Genomic DNA, 18,460 nt, shown 5'->3' on the forward strand with positions numbered 1-18,460 from the left:
CTGTGGTGCATGACAGCTTTTTATTTGGAGAGGCTGACGCACCTGCAGCCACCACACAGAACCAAGAACGACTGGGGACCACCCTCTGTTGCAGCCTTCATCCACCTTCACTGCCCTTGTGACCTGTAGACATCTTCTGTCAATTCCAGCGTTGTTGGATTGTGCTTCCTCTGGAACCTCCCTCTCGACCTGTCTGCCTTGGGTGACCCTACCAGGAGCCAAGCTCCAGACAGCATAGCTCTTGGGATCATTGGTACACACAAGCGTCTCCACCACGGCAAGGTGGCGATCCAGGAGAGGTAGACATTGCCTATACTTCAACAGTGTGCAGACCTTCTATATCCTTTTCCTACCCCGACCTATTGTGCCTACATGTACTTCAGATGGTCCATGGAGAGAGGCAAGACAATTTGTCTAGAGACCAAGCTGCTGCTGTTGGAGCCTGTGTGTGCGAGCAACTGATTGACTCGCCTCAACACAACCAATAATAAACTCTAAATGAACTGCCCCCCACCCCTACCCCCCCCCCAAAAAAAATAAAATCAAGCAGTCAATCAAACAAACATGAAGCTGGGCAGTGCAGGACCGTGGTCCCAAACCAACAAAAGAACAGAGAAGTATGCATGCTGAACCAATGAGAGGACCATTACCAGTCAACCGTCCTGTTCGCTGGGCAACAACAACAACAACAACAATTCCCAGAGTCCACTTGTCCTCCGTGGTCTTAATTTACATTGAGTCTGGGCTTCAGTACATAAGACTGCTAGAGGTCAGCGGGGGTGTTTATACATGCACACACACCCTCACGCAACGCAGGGAGAATGATAAGTGGAATATTGTTCCCTTAACCCAGAAACAGCTACTGACCTTACACGTCGTTAAGATTATTAATAACTGAGATCAAGATAAGACGTAATGGGCATTTCTGAAGAGATTTTACAAATGTATTGCTACGAAATCCAAAGATGGCCTGGGCGAGTGTGGCCGGTGAACGCTACCTCCGTTGCTAATTAACAGATTAAGATCCGCTTCACTGGACAGTCAAAAATATAAACACCCAAAATGCTTGAGTGTACACAAACTGTGTGCCCATGCTCCTTACATGGACACGGAACTGCAAGTACACACGTGTGTGTGTGCGCACACACACACACACACACACATGAAACCGCTCACACTGTCTGCTGGTGCAGACACACGGTATGGAAATGAGCTCCAAAATGGCTCTCGTGGCCGCCCTCTTCCTCCAGTGCCAGAGTCACGCATCATTGTCAGCAGCCAGCAAAACAAGATGAAATAAAATTCTAAGCCGTCCTGGCAGTCAAGGACACCATTCCCTCACCGTAATAGCCTGTATCGCCTAGCCACTCCATGTGTAGCTTTTCTTCATTGCTCTGGGCTTTTATTCCTGGCAATAAGCTCTTTATCACTCCTCAACACAATTCATTTAAAACCACCGTCAAGAAGGAATCAAACCTTAAGTAAGAGGATTCAAAGTCAATGTGTTATTGTTAAGCAAAGTAGCATTACTTCATTTCCATAATGCACCCGGGCAGAGATGCCAAATAGGTAATGATAAAGAACAGTACACACAAAAATATAAACAGTTAATATTTTCTCATTTCACGTCCACAATCTAAATGCAGCTATTTCTCCGTCCAGGTTATTTGCTCCGTCCTCCTTCCCTGCGTTGGCCTCTTCCTCTTCCCAAGAACCACACTGTGTCTCGCTTACTTGTCTCTCTGCCCAGGACACCTATGATTTAGCAATTCTTGACATATCCATTACACCTCACAGATTGGCTATTCTCCTTTCCCTGTGTCTTGGCAACCTATAGAAATGACATGCACCTTTCTATTTTTCCTCTAGCCTCCTCTATTCACGCACGCTGCATTTACAGAGCAGTGCATCTAATTCCAGGACTGCCCTCCTGCTATTAACTGGAGAAACATCCATTTTGACAGCCTCTTTTGAAACCATGTGTAGAAATGAAATGCTATTTTGTGATTTTTTTTCACTTGTTCTGTATTGCTTGATGCTGGATGGACGTGTGCAGCTCTTCAGCCGGCGTCATACCGGATCACATCTTGTTCTACCTTCAACATTATGGTCGGGGTAACGGCTCCGTCACCATCATCTTTAACCCGGTGGAAATGAATGCTGAGGGGAAATAATTCTATGTGAGTGTGACGCCCACGGATGACTAGACTCGCTGACCCTTGGCTAACGGGTCGGACCTTTTAGTCAACTGGTTAACGTAGTCGCCCGTAGTGCAGGAGACCCGGGTTCGCATCCTGGCTGTGGCGGTTCCCGGCTGCCCCCTGAATTTGCTACATAAGCAGCATTATTTTCTTTCACATCTGGTCCATCATCACCTCCATTAGCTCAACATTTATCATTTGCATGACTGTCATCCCAGTTCCAATCTCAGTGGCACCTCTGCTCCCTCCCAGTGACATCTGCATGGAGATCAGCCTTCATCCCGACGCATTCGCTGTTCTAATAAGTCTGAGGTTTTTACGTTCCTGCCTGTACACATTACCTGATTCAGAGGTGGGGGAAGTTCGTTAGGCTTGCCCTTCACTAGCCCATTAAGGGATTCTGTAAAGCAAAAGCTTGTGGCCAAAAGGTCACACATGAATCCAAGAACCTGGCTCTGATCCCCAATACCAGGAGAACTTGTCCCACTTATGCTCAACCAAACCCCAAACATGGACTCTGGTACAAGTCTGCCTGAGTCTATGGAATTTGATTTTGAATCTGCCTTTAGCATAAGACTTCTAGAGCCCAAGCTAAATTCAAAATTACATTATGCCTTGGGACAACATTAAATGCCTCTCTTCACAAAGATACCTTGTGATTTCTGCAATTTCCACAAGATGTTTTAATTCACAATACTTTTCCAATGACCTCGATGGGGGGGGGGGGGGTTATGAGTGGCGTTAGTTGAACATGGTCACATGGTAGTTTTACTCCATGTCCAGACTTCCCTCCTGCTGCAGCTTTGTATTTAATACACCAACCTGATCAGCAGGGGGATTAAGCCTGATGAGGAGCACAGTCCTAAAACCAAAACAAATTAACAGTAATAAGCATGTCAACAAATGGCTAATAACATGTCAACTGTCCTGCCTGTAATCTCCCTCTGGAAAACACCATTCTCCAACTGTTATTGTAGAGCGCAGAGATGTTCTAGTATCAATAATCTCCATTGGTTGAGGGCCATGGGTAACTCACATGGAGCAGGATTAGGACTGGTGGGTTTCTATCTCAGGTAGGCCATTTCCTCACCAGGGTCCTGCTTTTTATGCCAGACAAATGTGGGACCGCCGGACGAAAGCGAGGTTAAAGCAGAGGGAGAAATAAAGCAGAGCACTGCGCTGACATCAGGGCCACAGCAGGCGGTGCAGCACATAAAAGACCCCGCTAACTGTTCCTCTGGCCCGTAAATTCAACTAATTAACAGTGACGCTTCGCCTTCCAGCTCCTATGGCCATGCTGTAAACCCTGTATGAATGTTGCCTTGGCCCCAGGACGTAATCCCTCTAACAATTTGCAGACCATTGTCACATGAAGAAACAGGGAAATGGGCATTTATCAGCTCTGATAGATGTTGAGCAGAGTCTTTTTTTCTATTTCACCTTCTGCTTGCTTGTGCTGTGGCCATCAGTGCTACCCGATTCACACCAACAAAAACGGAAATAATAATAATGATAACAATAGCATCACTTCAATCTCACTTTCAGTGATTATATTGTTCCACGCGTTTCCGTTTCTACTTAAATTATATTTAACTTCATCTACTGTCCCCCACAAACAGGATTACTGGTACTTATCTGAAATGAAAGTGCAGTTTAATAACGAGAGTGGAAAATCCAGTCCGTTGCAATAAAGCTGAAACTAATTCATTTTAATGGCTGTCGGCGCAGAGTGTTTCTATTCTTCTTCCCGGGCCCATTTCCACTGCAACAAACTGTAAAAGAAAGGAGGCAGGAGGCCGTTTGTGTAATCTGCTGCAGCCTGACATGAGTGTGGCGGAGTTAAAAGATCAGAGAAATTGAGAGAAATCTTCATCCACGCTCGCCCTTTCCAGCGCCTCTTCAAAGAAGCTCTAAAAGGCCGGCTTAAAAGCAGCCCGCATCATCAAACTCCGCAACTCTCCTTAAGTGTCTTGAAGCGGGTGGAGGGTGCGGGGCTGGACGGGGAGGACTTCAGGCCGGAGAGAAAGTGCTGGATGCCCTCGTGCATCTTAAGTGGTCAGCGGTTTGAGCCTGTCCGTGCCTCCTGTTCCATTATGGAATAGTAACACAAGGGCCTGTTTGTTCGCCAAACACAATTAACAAGGTTTCTGCTGCACGTCAATACTGCTATTTGCATAGGGTATTGATCCGGAGTCCTTATAATCACAAAATGTTAATTGCACCAATTAATTCTCAATCTGTTTGTGCCGTTGTCTGGCCACCTTGAGCCCTGAAGGTCAGTGTGAAAATGAACTGCTCTTTGATTCTCCTCCAGGATGGGTTTTTTCCCAAGACAACACAGTCTTCTACTCAGAAATCCAGACGCCCAGCCAGCCTGTGTTGTCATTCCTGCAGAGTAGCAGCTAATGGGTCTGAAATCCTGTGATCTGTAGTGTCCTTTTAAATAAGAGCATGGTTTTTTTGGGGGGTTTTTGGGGGGGGGGGTCTCATTTATTTACCAAGGCTGTCTCCTCCCTTATGACAAACCAGGGGCTATTTACACCGTCACATACACAGAATCTGCCTTATATTGACTAATAAGTCATTTTCTGAGATGATGTGTGTTGTCTGTGGATCTCCCTCTGCCTGGACTCTGTTGTCTGAGGGCCTCCCTCTGCCTGGACTCAGTTGTCTGTGGGCCTCCCTCTGCCTGGACTCAGTTGTCTATGGGCCTCCCTCTGCCTGGACTCAGTTGTCTGTGGATCTCCCTCTGCCTGGACTCAGTTGTCTGTGGATCTCCCTCTGCCTGGACTCAGTTGTCTGTGGGCCTCCCTCTGCCTGGACTCAGTTGTCTGTGGGCCTCCCTCTGCCTGGACTCTGTTGTCTGTGGGCCTCCCTCTGCCTGGACTCTGTTGTCTGTGGATCTCCCTCTGCCTGGACTCAGTTGTCTGTGGCTCTCTGTCTGCCTGGACTCTGTTGTCTGTAGGCCTCCGTCTGCCTGGAATCAGTTGTCTGTAGGCCTCCCTCTGCCTGGACTCAGTTGTCTGTGGGCCTCCCTCTGCCTGGACTCTGTTGTCTGTGGATCTCCCTCTGCCTGGACTCAGTTGTCTGTGGATCTCCCTCTGCCTGGACTCAGTTGTCTGTGGGCCTCCCTCTGCCTGGACTCAGTTGTCTGTGGGCCTCCCTCTGCCTGGACTCAGTTGTCTGTGGATCTCCCTCTGCCTGGACTCAGTTGTCTGTGGATCTCCCTCTGCCTGGAATCAGTTGTCTGTGGATCTCCCTCTGCCTGGAATCAGTTGTCTGTGGATCTCCCTCTGCCTGGAATCAGTTGTCTGTGGGCCTCCCTCTGCCTGGACTCAGTTGTCTGTGGGCCTCCCTCTGCCTGGACTCAGTTGTCTGTGGATCTCCCTCTGCCTGGAATCAGTTGTCTGTGGATCTCCCTCTGCCTGGACTCAGTTGTCTGTGGATCTCCCTCTGCCTGGACTCAGTTGTCTGTGGATCTCCCTCTGCCTGGAATCAGTTGTCTGTGGATCTCCCTCTGCCTGGACTCAGTTGTCTGTGGATCTCCCTCTGCCTGGACTCAGTTGTCTGTGGATCTCCCTCTGCCTGGACTCAGTTGTCTGTGGGCCTCCCACTGCCTGGACTCAGTTGTCTGTGGATCTCCCTCTGCCTGGAGTCTGTTGTCTGTGGGCCTCCCTCTGGATGGACTCAGTTGTCTGTGGGCCTCCCTCTGGCTGGACTCAGTTGTCTGTGGGCCTCCCTCTGCCTGGACTCTGTTGTCTGTGGGCCTCCCTCTGCCTGGACTCTGTTGTCTGTGGATCTCCCTCTGCCTGGACTCAGTTGTCTGTGGCTCTCCGTCTGCCTGGACTCTGTTGTCTGTAGGCCTCCGTCTGCCTGGAATCAGTTGTCTGTAGGCCTCCCTCTGCCTGGACTCAGTTGTCTGTGGGCCTCCCTCTGCCTGGACTCAGTTGTCTGTGGGCCTCCCTCTGCCTGGAATCAGTTGTCTGTGGATCTCCCTCTGCCTGGACTCAGTTGTCTATGGGCCTCCCTCTGCCTGGACTCTGTTGTCTATGGGCCTCCCTCTGCCTGGACTCAGTTGTCTGTGGATCTCCCTCTGCCTGGACTCTGTTGTCTGTGGATCTCCCTCTGCCTGGACTCAGTTGTCTGTGGATCTCCCTCTGCCTGGACTCAGTTGTCTGTGGGCCTCCCTCTGCCTGGACTCAGTTGTCTGTGGGCCTCCCTCTGCCTGGACTCAGTTGTCTGTGGATCTCCCTCTGCCTGGACTCAGTTGTCTGTGGATCTCCCTCTGCCTGGAATCAGTTGTCTGTGGATCTCCCTCTGCCTGGAATCAGTTGTCTGTGGATCTCCCTCTGCCTGGAATCAGTTGTCTGTGGGCCTCCCTCTGCCTGGACTCAGTTGTCTGTGGGCCTCCCTCTGCCTGGACTCAGTTGTCTGTGGATCTCCCTCTGCCTGGACTCAGTTGTCTGTGGATCTCCCTCTGCCTGGAATCAGTTGTCTGTGGATCTCCCTCTGCCTGGACTCAGTTGTCTGTGGATCTCCCTCTGCCTGGACTCAGTTGTCTGTGGGCCTCCCTCTGCCTGGACTCAGTTGTCTGTGGGCCTCCCTCTGCCTGGACTCTGTTGTCTGTGGATCTCCCTCTGCCTGGACTCAGTTGTCTGTGGGCCTCCCTCAGCCTGGACTCAGTTGTCTGTGGGCCTCCCTCTGCCTGGACTCAGTTGTCTGTGGATCTCCCTCTGCCTGGACTCAGTTGTCTGTGGATCTCCCTCTGCCTGGACTCAGTTGTCTGTGGGCCTCCCTCTGCCTGGACTCAGTTGTCTGTGGATCTCCCTCTGCCTGGAGTCTGTTGTCTGTGGGCCTCCCTCTGCCTGGACTCAGTTGTCTGTGGGCCTCCCTCTGCCTGGATTCAGTTGTCTGTGGGCCTCCCTCTGCCTTGAGTCTGTTGTCTGTGGGCCTCCCTCTGCCTGGAGTCTGTTGTCTGTGGGCCTCCCTCTGCCTGGACTCAGTTGTCTGTGGGCCTCCCTCTGGCTGGACTCAGTTGTCTGTGGGCCTCCCTCTGCCTGGACTCTGTTGTCTGTGGGCCTCCCTCTGCCTGGACTCAGTTGTCTGTGGGCCTCCCTCTGCCTGGACTCTGTTGTCTGTGGGCCTCCCTCTGCCTGGACTCAGTTGTCTGTGGGCCTCCCTCTGGCTGGACTCTGTTGTCTGTGGGCCTCCCTCTGCCTGGAATCAGTTGTCTGTGGATCTCCCTCTGCCTGGACTCAGTTGTCTGTGGATCTCCCTCTGCCTGGACTCAGTTGTCTGTGGGCCTCCCTCTGGATGGACTCAGTTGTCTGTGGGCCTCCCTCTGGCTGGACTCAGTTGTCTGTGGGCCTCCCTCTGCCTGGACTCTGTTGTCTGTGGGCCTCCCTCTGCCTGGACTCTGTTGTCTGTGGATCTCCCTCTGCCTGGACTCAGTTGTCTGTGGCTCTCCGTCTGCCTGGACTCTGTTGTCTGTAGGCCTCCGTCTGCCTGGAATCAGTTGTCTGTAGGCCTCCCTCTGCCTGGACTCAGTTGTCTGTGGGCCTCCCTCTGCCTGGACTCAGTTGTCTGTGGGCCTCCCTCTGCCTGGAATCAGTTGTCTGTGGATCTCCCTCTGCCTGGACTCAGTTGTCTATGGGCCTCCCTCTGCCTGGACTCTGTTGTCTGTGGATCTCCCTCTGCCTGGACTCAGTTGTCTGTGGATCTCCCTCTGCCTGGACTCAGTTGTCTGTGGATCTCCCTCTGCCTGGACTCAGTTGTCTGTGGGCCTCCCTCTGCCTGGACTCAGTTGTCTGTGGGCCTCCCTCTGCCTGGACTCAGTTGTCTGTGGATCTCCCTCTGCCTGGACTCAGTTGTCTGTGGATCTCCCTCTGCCTGGAATCAGTTGTCTGTGGATCTCCCTCTGCCTGGAATCAGTTGTCTGTGGATCTCCCTCTGCCTGGAATCAGTTGTCTGTGGGCCTCCCTCTGCCTGGACTCAGTTGTCTGTGGGCCTCCCTCTGCCTGGACTCAGTTGTCTGTGGATCTCCCTCTGCCTGGACTCAGTTGTCTGTGGATCTCCCTCTGCCTGGAATCAGTTGTCTGTGGATCTCCCTCTGCCTGGACTCAGTTGTCTGTGGATCTCCCTCTGCCTGGACTCAGTTGTCTGTGGGCCTCCCTCTGCCTGGACTCAGTTGTCTGTGGGCCTCCCTCTGCCTGGACTCTGTTGTCTGTGGATCTCCCTCTGCCTGGACTCAGTTGTCTGTGGGCCTCCCTCAGCCTGGACTCAGTTGTCTGTGGGCCTCCCTCTGCCTGGACTCAGTTGTCTGTGGATCTCCCTCTGCCTGGACTCAGTTGTCTGTGGATCTCCCTCTGCCTGGACTCAGTTGTCTGTGGGCCTCCCTCTGCCTGGACTCAGTTGTCTGTGGATCTCCCTCTGCCTGGAGTCTGTTGTCTGTGGGCCTCCCTCTGCCTGGACTCAGTTGTCTGTGGGCCTCCCTCTGCCTGGACTCAGTTGTCTGTGGGCCTCCCTCTGCCTTGAGTCTGTTGTCTGTGGGCCTCCCTCTGCCTGGAGTCTGTTGTCTGTGGGCCTCCCTCTGCCTGGACTCAGTTGTCTGTGGGCCTCCCTCTGGCTGGACTCAGTTGTCTGTGGGCCTCCCTCTGCCTGGACTCTGTTGTCTGTGGGCCTCCCTCTGCCTGGACTCAGTTGTCTGTGGGCCTCCCTCTGCCTGGACTCTGTTGTCTGTGGGCCTCCCTCTGCCTGGACTCAGTTGTCTGTGTGCCTCCCTCTGGCTGGACTCTGTTGTCTGTGGGCCTCCCTCTGCCTGGAATCAGTTGTCTGTGGATCTCCCTCTGCCTGGACTCAGTTGTCTGTGGATCTCCCTCTGCCTGGACTCAGTTGTCTGTGGATCTCCCTCTGCCTGGACTCAGTTGTCTGTGGGCCTCCCACTGCCTGGACTCAGTTGTCTGTGGATCTCCCTCTGCCTGGAGTCTGTTGTCTGTGGGCCTCCCTCTGCCTGGAGTCTGTTGTCTGTGGGCCTCCCTCTGGCTGGACTCAGTTGTCTGTGGGCCTCCCTCTGCCTGGACTCTGTTGTCTGTGGGCCTCCCTCTGCCTGGACTCTGTTGTCTGTGGATCTCCCTCTGCCTGGACTCAGTTGTCTGTGGCTCTCCGTCTGCCTGGACTCTGTTGTCTGTAGGCCTCCGTCTGCCTGGAATCAGTTGTCTGTAGGCCTCCCTCTGCCTGGACTCAGTTGTCTGTGGGCCTCCCTCTGCCTGGACTCAGTTGTCTGTGGGCCTCCCTCTGCCTGGACTCTGTTGTCTGTGGGCCTCCCTCTGCCTGGACTCTGTTGCTCCACCATGTTGCTCCGTGTGAGAACATGACCTGCTGCTCCACTGTCTGTCTGAGATGATCTGAATAAGAAGTCACAGCTGTCTGCTCTACCACTGCTCTGTCTCTGATAGTAGACAGGCCTGCCTCCCCCTCTCCCACCCCCCCATCTCTGTCTCTCTCTCTCTTCCCCCTCCCCCCTCGCTCTCTCCCCCTCGCTCTGCTGTCTCTCTCTCTGTCCTTCCCCCTCTCTCTCTCCTTTCCCCCCCTCTCTCTCCCCCCCTCCTCACTCTCTCCTCCCCCCCTCTCTCTTTCTCTCTCAGAAAGAACACTACCATGTTGAGTTGTGATAATATTGATATTTACGGTAGCTGTGTGTCATCTTTTCAGCAGAGAACGTGTGATGAGCCGTGTGGGGAAGGTGGGAACCCCAAAACTGAAAGCTTCAGGATAAGTACTGAAAACAATCCATCTGTACAGTGCATATGCATGCTCCTTTCAAGGGAACGCTTACTTCATGGATTGCTTCTCCTGATAAGTTTAGTGCAGGTTCTAGTTTATTTACCCATGTTGATTAGTCCCTCCATCGATTGCTGCCCCCTCTATCTTGATGTGGTCAGCAGCATGGACACATTTAGAGGTTATTCAACATGCTTTTTCCCCGTCTTATCTGTTCATGTCTGTCTGGAGGGACGCTGCTACCAGTCGCCGTCATCCATGCCTGAACACAACCAAATGACAAATGAGCCGCCCTGTGTGAAAGATGAATTTCCCTCCACTACACCTGTGCTACGCCACCAAATGAGAGGGCTGATTGCCTCCAATTGCATATTCAAAACGCTTAATTCCTCCATTAAAAAACCTATTTACATGAATTAGGGACAATTAGCATTTTCAGACCCACTTCAGCTTTGTTCGCCCCCCTCCATTAACATTTGAAAGTGTCGGCTGCCAGACACAAGAAAGCCCCTCCATCTGATGGGTGTTGAACCCCCTATGATGGCCTGCCCGCATAGACTTTTTTATCTGCACCGCCATACTGGAGGAGCAAGCCTGGCCCTGGGTCCTCTCATTATGTGTAATCAACAAAAGCTATTGATAAAAGACAAGAAAGCAGAGGGTAAGGGGGGAGTCCAGCAGACACAGCTAAGGTGCAGTTTCCTTATTTGCTACCACCCTCGACAGATGAATCACATGTGCCCCTCCTCATGACAGAGCTTCATGGCAGTCCACTCATGCTGTCATTTCAAAAACGCAGGGGAAGGAGTGGGGGGAGGGCAAATTGCCTACCGCTTAATTGCCATGGTAGTTGGGTGGTAAAGTGTGAAGAACAGAATGGTTAGATTGCAGTATACATGTAGTATTTCCTCATGACTCACCATCATCAGGCCTCGCAAGTCATCAAATTAACCCTCCTGCTCTGCTTTTTTACTTTTTATTGGCCACAAATGACTGAGTCTGAGTCCAGCCACTGACCTATCCTTATGATGAGCCTATTGATGGGGAATGGTTTCTAATGAAGATCACAGGGGCTGTCTCACTCTCGGGGGGTGGGGGCATTTGAAAATGAGGCCTCACATCCTGTGAATCATGCGTAATACGTTTTATTGCTGTACTTACACGGAGGGAGGAGAGCTTGTATGATGATTATATTCACTCTTGAATTCATAGTAAGATCCCTCTGAATCACACAAACCTGCTGTGTACACGTGTGGTGTGTGTGTGTGTGTGTGTGTCGTATATGTACTCGTTTTTAACTGTGATCATTGCCAGAGAACCGAGGAGATGCCAGATTGACCCAGCTGCCCTTTCTGAAACCTGCTGGGCAGACGAAGGACAGCTGAAGGAGGAGAAGGGTGTTTACACCGTCTTCTGGAAAGGAAAAGAGGCTGATAAGCCCAGGATCCACGGTGTTGGATCTGCAATCAGGAACCAGCTGATCAGCCAGCTCTCCGAACTTCCTGTTGGGATCAGTGAGGTCTTATGACCATCCGCCTGGTGCTTGCCAACAACCAGATGGTAACAGTTATGAGTGCTTATGCCTCTACTTTAGACTCTGGACAGGAAGTTAAAGAGACCTTCTATGCCTGCCTGGACGACACACTGTCAAGAATCCCCAGGGAGGATAAGGTTATTCTCCTAGGGGACTTCAATGCCAGGGTCAGCCAAGATCACCACCTTTGGAAGGGCACTATATGAGAAGATGGTATTGGGAACATCAACTCCTTCTCCTTCTCAGCAAGTGTGCTCAGTATGACCTCACCATCATCAACACTCTTTTCTGTCAGAAAACCAAGCTCAAGGCATCTTGCAGGCACTCCCACTCCAAACAGTGGCATCTCATTGACTATGCCATTGTTCGAGCCACGGACCGCTGAGAGATACACATCAAGAGGGCCATATTTGATGCTGATGATTGGTGGACTGATCATCACCTCATCCCCTCTACTATGTCCATAAAACTGAAGAGGAAGAGGAGGGTTCAAAAGAAACCTTTCCAGCCAAGACTGAACCTTGAGAAGCTGGATGAAACTGCCACCCAGCAGCGTCTGCAGGCCTCTCTTGCGGAAAGCCTCCAACAGCAATATCTTGATGACATCGAATAACACTGGAGCCTGCTCAAATCCACCATCCTTGATAATTACAAAACCACCCTTGGGTACATGTCCAGAATAGATCAGGACTGATTTGATGAGAACGACATAGAAATAGGGCAGCTCAACTGTTCAAAAGAGGAATGACATTTGTGCCTGGCAGTACAACATCAGCTACAAGACCAAAAGACTGGCCCACTCAAGAGCCAAGGCTGATGCCCAGCACAAGGTGAGGGAGCAGAGCTTAAGGACTCTTGGTGGATTGAAAAATTTCTGGAAATCCAGAGACTGGCAGACTCAGGTGACTCAGGAACTCTTCAACCGCAACAGCAGAGCTGAATTTGACATCACCAGCTACATCCCACAAAGTCCCATCAGAGAAAACATCAGGGAACTTCTTGACATGGCATCCATCCATCCATCTATCCATCCATTAGCCGAATTGCTTATCCTGCTCTCAGAGTCGTGGGGATGCTGGAGCCTGTCCCAGCAGTCATTGGGCAGCAGGCGGGGAGACACATTGAACAGGCCCCCAGGCCACCACAGGGCAAAGGTACAAAATGGCATCATGAGCCTCAAGAACAATAAGGCTACCAGTCCATATGGGAACCCAGCTGAGCTCCTGAAGGAAGGTGGACCAGAGCTCCTGTACCAAATCCATACCCTACTCCTTAAGGTCTGGGAAAGGGAACAACTAGTACCTTCAGAGGTCAGGAACATTCAGATAGTGACTATATTCAAGAAAGTGGATAAGGCTGAATGTGGAAACTAAAGGGGCATCTCACGCCTGTCAATAACTGGCAAAGTGATTGCATGTGTCCTCGCAAACTGACTGCTACCACTGTCCAAAGAAGTACTTCCAGGATCACATTGTGGCTTCTGCCCATCCAGACGTACAGCAGACATGATCTTCATAGAACACCAGCTCCAGGAAAAATGCCAAGAACAAAAACAGCCTCTGTACATAGCCTACATAGATCTAACTAAGGCCTTTGACATGGTAGACCACCAGGCTCCTTGGAGCATACTATCAAGGCATGGCTGCTCTGATAAATATATCCAAATATTGAGGCTTCTACACGATGGCATGTCAGCTACTGTCCTCAGTAACAGCAGCTCCGAGTTTGAGCTCGTCACAGTGGAGACACGGGTCAAGCAGGGCTGTGTCATTACACCCACCCTATTCACTGTCTTTGTTGCTGTCATACTCGAACCTCATCGGTCAACAGCTTCCACAGGGGATCCCAGTCCTGTACAGAACAGATGGCAGGCTCTTCAATCTTAACCAATTCAAGGCTAAGACCAAAGTCAGCAACACCACCATCTCAGAATTCCAATAAGTAGATAACAATACCGTCACATCCAGGGCATCCTGAATGCTTTTGCCAAGGCATACAGAGCCATGGGCTAAGCCATTATCATCAAGAAAACCCAAGTCCCGCATCAAGCTCCACCCAACCTGTCATGTATCCAGGCTACCATGATAGTGGACAACACCCTCCTGAAAAATGTTGGCTGCTCTTCATAAGGGAAGTCTCTCTTCAGAGGCTAACATTGACTCTAAATAAACCATTGTCGATAAACCATTGTCTGAGTTATGCCAGTGGAACCTACACTAGACTCTACAGAGCTGTTGTCCTCCCCATCCTGCTGTATTTTGTCAAATTATGGACCCCTTCCAGCAGGCACCTGGGGGCTCTGGAGGTACACCACCAAAGAGCCCTACAGAGGACTCTGAGAATCATCTGGGTGGACAGTAGGGATGGATATCAACAACCGGTACTTAATTGGTACCGGTTCCTGACCAGTCCTGGACAAATGGTGCTGCTATCAGTGCTTATGTGACGTTAATTCATTCTAACATAGCTGGCATCTTCAAATTCCTAACCGTCCCCTAATGAACGATGGATTGATGACGAAGCTGTCGGTGTCAGGCAATTATGTTTGATGTTGCGTAACTGTGTATTTACATTCGGTGCTCTCCAGTCATAGCTGACAGGGCAAAACGTTCATAAGTGTGGGCTCACTTTACTAAATGTAATGGAAATGCAGCTAAATGTAATATATGTAAAAAGGTAGTTCAAAGAAAGTTGAATCAGTTCATCTGGACACAATGTTTATTGAGGGAAACGTCTCATCACTCATCTAAGTGACCTCTTCAGTCTCACCTGACTGCAGGTACCCCACCCTTATAAACAATACAGTGACTGCAGGTGTCCCCACCCTTATAAACAATACAGTGACTGCAGGTGTCCCACCCTTATAAACAATACAGTGACTGCAGGTGTCCCCACCCTTGTAAACTATACAGTGACTGCAGGTACCCCACCCTTATAAACAATACAGTGACTGCAGGTGTCCCCACCCTTGTAAACAATACAGTGACTGCAGGTACCCCACCCTTATAAACAATACAGTGACTGCAGGTGTCCCCACCCTTATAAACAATACAGTGACTGCAGGTGCCCCACCCTTATAAACAATACAGTGACTGCAGGTGTCCCACCCTTATAAACAATACAGTGACTGCAGGTGTCCCCACCCTTATAAACAATACAGTGACTGCAGGTACCCCACCCTTATAAACAATAGTGACTGCAGGTGTCCCACCCTTATAAACAATACAGTGACTGCAGGTGTCCCCACCCTTATAAACAATACAGTGACTGCAGGTACCCCACCCTTATAAACAATACAGTGACTGCGGGTACCCCCACCCTTATAAACAATACAGTGGCATAACGACCGAAAACAACAACCTTTACATATGCAAATTGCCATGATCATTAACTAGAGTTTTGATGGACATGTGTACTATTCACAGAGGATTGGGGAATAGTTGCAATCACAGAATTGTAAGATGGCGACAGATTTACTCTTACCCCCCACCCCTTGGTTCAGGGATGGTCATCCCCTTGTCACATACATGGCCTCTTTGACTCCCCGTTTAAACCAGTGTTCCTCCCCATCAAGGATGTGTACATCCTCATCCCTGAAAGAGTGGCCACTGGCCTGTAGATGGTGCAGACTGTGGAGTCCTGGTCTGACGTGTTAGCTGTCCTGTGCTGTGTCATCCTCTTGGCCAGCATCTGTTTGGTTTCTCCAATGTACAAGTCATTGCAATCCTCCTGACACTTAACAGCGTACACTATATTGCTCTGTTTGTGTCAGCGGACCCGATAATGGAGGAAGTGGAAAAGAGGGCTCTGATGTCCTATCCAGGAACACCACCATGCCACCACACTGGTTTAGATTTGTGGACGACACCTGGGTTAAAATTAAATCTCAGGACGTACCACATTTCACCAATCACATTAACTCTCTGGACACCACATTAAGTTCACCAGGGAGGATGTGAAAAATGACAGGCTAGCCTTCTTACACTGTGAAATTATAATTGGTGATGGGGGACATTTTATTGTTGATGTTTACCATAGGCAGCAGAGTGGCGCAGTGGTTAGTGTGGTCACGTCACAGCAAGAAGGTCCTGGGTTCAAGCCCAATCTTGGGGGTAGCCCAATCTTGGGGGTCGTCCCGGGTCATCCTCTATGTGGAGTTTGCATGTTCTCCCCGTATCTGTGTGGGTTTCCTCCGGGTGCGCCAGTTTCCTCCCATAGTCCAAAGACATGTAGGTCAGGTGAACTGGCCGTACTAAATTGTCCCTAGGTATGTAGTATGTGTGTGTGTGTGTGTCGGCACTGTGTGATGGTCTGGCGGCCTGTCCACGGTGTCTCCCCGCCTGCCGCCCAATGACTGCTGGGATAGGCTCCAGCATCCCCACCACCCTGAGAGCAGGATAACCGGTTTAGATGATGGATGGATGTTTACCACAAACCAACACATACTGATCAGGACTTAAGGTTTGACTCTCATCATCCACTGGAGCACAAACTAGGAGTCATCATGATACTGTACCACCAAGCTGACAATGTCCCCACTGACACAGCAGCCAGGGGAGGGGAGAAATCCCACATTAAACAGGCCCTGGTTAAGTGTGGTTGTCCTAACTGGGCGTTTGTCAAAGCCAAGAAGACGCCCACACAGAGCACCAGCTCCATGAGAGGAGAAGGACACCAGCTGTCTAAATGTAAACCAGTGGTGATTCCATGTGTGGTGGAAGTGTCGGAACAGTTTAGATGCGTATTTTCCAAACGCCGCGTCTCAGTTGCTTTCAAATCCCAAAACACACTGCACCAGCAACTGGTCCGCCCCAAGGATCGGGTCCCCCGGCACAAACAGAACGATACAGTGTACACTGTTAAGCACCAGAAGGATTGCAGTGACTTGTACATCGGGGGAAACCGAACGGATGCTGGTCAAGAGGATGACACAACACAGGAGAGCTAACACATCAGACCAGGACTCCACAGTCTACAACATCTACAGACCAGGACTCCACAGTCTACACCATCTACAGGCCAGGACTCCACAGTCTACACCATCTACAGAACTGGACTCCACAGTCTACACCATCTACAGACCAGGACTCCACAGTCTACAACATCTACAGAACAGCACTCCACAGTCTACACCATCTACAGACCAGGACTCCACAGTCTACAACGTCTACAGACCAGGACTCCACAGTCTACACCATCTACAGACCAGGACTCCACAGTCTACAACATCTACAGAACAGCACTCCACAGTCTACACCATCTACAGACCAGGACTCCACAGTCTACAACGTCTACAGACCAGGACTCCACAGTCTACACCATCTACAGGCCAGGACTCCACAGTCTACGACGTCTACAGACCAGGACTCCACAGTCTACACCATCTACAGGCCAGGACTCCACAGTCTACACCATCTACAGAACAGGACTCCACAGTCTACACCATCTACAGGGAAGGACTCCACGGTCTACACCATCTACAGGCCAGGACTCCACAGTCTACACCATCTACAGGGCAGGACTCCACAGTCTACACCATCTATAGACCAGGACTCCACGGTCTACACCATCTACAGGCCAGGACTCCACAGTCTACACCATCTACAAAACAGGACTCCACAGTCTACACCATCTACAAAACAGGACTCCACGGTCTACACCATCTACAGGCCAGGACTCCACAGTCTACACCATCTACAAAACAGGACTTCACAGTCTACACCATCTACAGGGCAGGACTCCACGGTCTACACCATCTACAGGCCAGGACTCCACAGTCTACACCATTTACAGACCAGGACTCCACAGTCTACACCATCTACAGACCAGGACTCCACGGTCTACACCATCTACAGGCCAGGACTCCACAGTCTACACCATCTACAGGCCAGGACTCCACAGTCTACACCATCTACAGGCCAGGACTCCACAGTCTACACCATCTACAGAACAGGACTCCACAGTCTACAACATCTACAGAACAGGACTCCACAGTCTACACCATCTACAGACCAGGACTCCACAGTCTACAACGTCTACAGACCAGGACTCCACAGTCTACACCATCTACAGGCCAGGACTCCACAGTCTACACCATCTACAGAACAGGACTCCACAGTCTACACCATCTACAAAACAGGACTCCACAGTCTACACCATCTACAAAACAGGACTCCACGGTCTACACCATCTACAGGCCAGGACTCCACAGTCTACACCATCTACAAAACAGGACTCCACAGTCTACACCATCTACAGGGCAGGACTCCACGGTCTACACCATCTACAGGCCAGGACTCCACAGTCTATACCATCTACAGGCCAGGACTCCACAGTCTACACCATCTACAGACCAGGACTCCACGGTCTACACCATCTACAGGCCAGGACTCCACAGTCTACACCATCTACAGAACAGGACTCCACAGTCTACAACATCTACAGAACAGCACTCCACAGTCTACACCATCTACAAAACAGGACTCCACAGTCTACACCATCTACAAAACAGGACTCCACAGTCTACACCATCTACAGACCAGGACTCCACAGTCCACACCGTCTACAGAACAGGACTCCACAGTCTACACCATCTACAAAACAGGACTCCACAGTCTACACCATCTACAGACCAGGACTCCACAGTCCACACCATCTACAGGCCAGTGGCCACTCTTTCAGGAATGAGGATGTGCACATCCTTGATAGGGAGGAATGCTGGTTTGAACAGGTAGTCAAAGAGGCCATCTATGTGAAGAGGGAACGACCATCCCTCAACCAATATTAATAAATGAATAGTTATGAATGTTAATGTTAATGAATAGTCTAAGCAAACATAATAAGGTATGACTATAAAAATTAGTTCATGTCAGCATGATGGTAAAAACAAATAATATTGTAACTTAATGGACAATATATACATTACAATGTTTTAATAATGTCATGT

This window comes from Lampris incognitus, chromosome 4 (genome assembly GCF_029633865.1).
Source record: "Lampris incognitus isolate fLamInc1 chromosome 4, fLamInc1.hap2, whole genome shotgun sequence".
Taxonomy (NCBI): domain Eukaryota; kingdom Metazoa; phylum Chordata; class Actinopteri; order Lampriformes; family Lampridae; genus Lampris; species Lampris incognitus.